This window comes from Canis aureus, chromosome 7, assembly GCF_053574225.1.
Source record: "Canis aureus isolate CA01 chromosome 7, VMU_Caureus_v.1.0, whole genome shotgun sequence".
In the NCBI taxonomy this organism is placed as follows: Eukaryota; Metazoa; Chordata; class Mammalia; order Carnivora; family Canidae; genus Canis; species Canis aureus.
The window spans coordinates 15,324,828-15,327,239 of record NC_135617.1 but is presented as its reverse complement, the minus strand read 5'-3'; the positions used below and the strand labels follow the sequence as shown (position 1 = coordinate 15,327,239).

General features: G+C 40.9%; 1 long non-coding RNA gene across 1 annotated transcript; it reads right to left on the bottom strand.

Annotated features, from left to right (window-relative positions):
• Positions 1–268: 268 nt before the first annotated feature.
• LOC144316769 (uncharacterized) lies at positions 269–1,155 on the bottom strand. Its single transcript, XR_013382620.1, has 2 exons — positions 1,002–1,155; positions 269–638 (listed from the first exon to the last, which is right to left on the bottom strand). It is a non-coding gene; the product is annotated as an uncharacterized LOC144316769 (long non-coding RNA).
• Between the last annotated feature and the right edge of the window lie 1,257 nt (positions 1,156–2,412).

Genomic DNA, 2,412 nt, shown 5'->3' with positions numbered 1-2,412 from the left:
ATTCGGTAAGTCTTAAAAACATAATGAAAAAAAAAACCATAATGAAATCAGCTAGTCCCTTTACTGTGATTTGAATATATTTACACATACATACACATGAACATAGACACACACTCACACATTTATTTTTATGATTAAATCCTAATTACCCTGGGAAATTTGGCAGCTTGTCCTTCCTATGAGATTTTGGCTAATACGTGAACTACTTTGATTTATAGGAAACCTAATTTTAAGGGCAGGATTGTTCCTTGCCTAGATATCCTGCAGGTTTTCTTCAAGATGATGCTTTATTTACTGTTGTTACTCTTAGTTGTGATGGGAAAGGAAAGTTGGGAAAGAGATCCCAGAATCCACTATCTAATGTGAACGCTTTGAAATTTTTATTCACTTCTACTCCAAGCTGAGAAGTAGGCAAAGCATATTCTGCAAATCAAGCCCGTTAAAATTCCACTGCAAAGTGTGGACTTGAATGACTGCAAGTGGAGCTGTCAGTTCGTACAGGCATCACTGTCAAGGAGCCGTGTCATCTGTCAGTGTCGGTTCCAGCTCACTGTTCCACATAGAGGGAATGCACTGTTGCCTCCCAATTGATAACACGCTGCCAGAAGCATGTTACTTTCTCATCCGTCTTCTTGTAGCTGTCAAAAATGGAATCCATTAATTAGTTTGTTCTTGTGAATTTTAGTTGTTCTAAAGACATGTAAATTTCAAAGTAAGACAAATAAAAATCCCAACCCAAACCATGAGGCCAATAAGGGCTCAAAATCCCAAAGTGGCAGCTCTTGCTACAGTGGTGAGAACTGACCAGCTAAACTCTGCCTTAAGTGAATGTAATGATGTGGCTAGTTTCCCATCCCTTTTAATGAGAGCATGTTTCCCAAGGCAGCAGAGGGATGGAGAGTTCGAGCAAAAGGCGGGAGACGCCCTGAACATGGCTCTAACTAGTCAGGCAGTTTGACACAACTTAGGGAGCCTGGTTGCTGCTGCTACTGCATGATTACCTTTTTGTATGTTATTCCTCTCCAGTGGCTTTCAAAAAAAGTTTGATGGGCTTTATTTCCCTCATTTTGGTGGTCCCAGAAAGCCTAGGCAATTCCATAAACTCCATATACTTTAGACAGGGTGCCTCATGTGTAATTCACTTCAGCATTCCAATATACAGTATATCTGTGAATTGAAGGAATATTCTATAAGAAAGTTGAAACAAATATATTGAACAATCTTTATGTCTGGTGTAGTATATTGCAAAAATGAGTATGGTTCAGCTTAACCCAATTTTTTCTCTCTCCATCTTTTCGAGTCAGTGATAAAGGATCCCACTGACAGTAAATTATTTTATTCTTTTCAATTCAATAAGCATTTATTAAGTGACTACTCTGTGTAACTCACTGTGCTAGGTACTCTGGGAAATACAAAAATGATTAAAATACAGCTTGAGTCCTCTGGAAGCTCATGCTTTAGAAGAAGAGGCAGCTGCACACACGAAGAGCCCTAATTCAAGATAGACTGCAGGAGTTTACTGAAGAATGGGCTGGAGAAGAGAGGAAAGAGAGATGAGCTCTCTCCGGGAGGGATTCCTGGAGTGGGCAGTGTGCAAGCAAAGCTTTGAAAGAAGGGACCGGTCTTCACATGGCTGTAACGTCCTCATGTTTAAAGGCTATGCCACATATGGAGGGAAAAGTATACACCAAAGCAGTGAGTCTGCAAATGACAAGGAAGACTAACCTTGCACAGGTGGAGATGTGCGGGGAAGAACTTTCCAGCATGAGGCCTGCCCTAGTGTGGTGCAGGGAGGACTCCGGGACAGAGACATCCTCCTAGCCTTTTACTAGCAGGTGCTCCCTTTGTGAAAAATGTATGAAGAAGTAGTTGCTTAGGATTACATCTCATGACTTGTAGCATAAATAAGTGTAGCATAAATAAATATAACCAGAAGTATCTGAGATTTTTTTCAGATTTAGGTTTGCTCATCTCCAGCCAGGATATAATAGGGAAAAAATATGGTCACTCGAATGAATGGAAAAGAAGGTAAAAAATAATTTAGCAGAATCTTTTTTAAGAGCATCAAAACATTTAGGGAATTTCTGATTCTTTTCCAGCAAACAGCACGGACGGTCAGGATTATTTTAAGGCCCTGCAGAGAAGGGACTTGGTTTTGCTCATTGCCGAATCCCTCCAACTCAGAAGAGTACATGGCTCGTGATAGGGAATTCCAGCAACATCTGTTGATGGCCCTTTTCACAAAACCTATCAGTTGTAGCTCAGCCAGGTCTCAAAAGTAGAACAAACACTGCTCTGCTCAGCCGCATGCTCCCCCTACACAGGAGCGCTAGCTTTAGTTGGAGGCGAAATGCTATGAGGAAGACAAGAACTTTTTCCTAGGTGTAAAATATGGACATTTGCCGATTTGGC